General features: G+C 34.9%; 1 non-coding gene across 1 annotated transcript; it reads right to left on the bottom strand.

The window, feature by feature from the left end:
• Positions 1 to 239: 239 nt before the first annotated feature.
• On the bottom strand, positions 240 to 350 carry LOC122905797. The gene has a single exon (XR_006384470.1). It is a non-coding gene; the product is annotated as a small nucleolar RNA SNORA48 (small nucleolar RNA).
• Between the last annotated feature and the right edge of the window lie 238 nt (positions 351 to 588).

The following is a 588-nucleotide window of genomic DNA, read 5'->3' as shown; positions in this document are numbered from 1 at the left end:
CTCTGGTCTCTGGTGCCTGGCGAAAGCCCTGTGGGCTTTGGTCTTGATGAAGTCCAGAATCAACAAAACGTAAATTACAGGAATCGAAGTGTATTTCTGACAATAAGTGTGCACAGCATGTTTGGATAGTCAGAGCCTGTCCATTTCATTACAATATCAAATACTCATTGCATCTGAGAATTAGCTGGGGTTTAAGGTAGTAGGGTTTTTTTTTTGTTTGTTTGCTTGTTTGTTTAAACCCACATGTCCATGGCATGAACCAGGCATGGGCACAGCCCGAAAGCCAAGCTGAGATAAACAAGGATGATATGAGGCAGGTCCCACCAACCAGATGCCATGTTACCCAGGTCAAGGACCTTGGGTAGTTTTTTTTTTAAAAGCATTTTTCTTTCTTTCTTTCTTTCTTTTTTAAATTTAAAATATAAGGCTTTTTAAAAAATAGAAAGCATTTTTAAATTTAAACTACAAAGCTTTTTTTGAAAAATATGAAGCAGTTTTTAAAATACAGATTTTTTTAAAATAGAAAGCGTTTTTTAATTTAAAATATATTATGTAGACAAGTTTAACAAAAGGCTGTAAAGTGAGCAC

The sequence above is a fragment of the Neovison vison genome, chromosome 4 (assembly GCF_020171115.1).
Source record: "Neovison vison isolate M4711 chromosome 4, ASM_NN_V1, whole genome shotgun sequence".
Lineage (NCBI taxonomy): Eukaryota > Metazoa > Chordata > Mammalia > Carnivora > Mustelidae > Neogale > Neogale vison.
The sequence above is the reverse complement of the archived record's forward strand: the minus strand, read 5'-3'. Positions and strand labels throughout refer to the sequence as shown.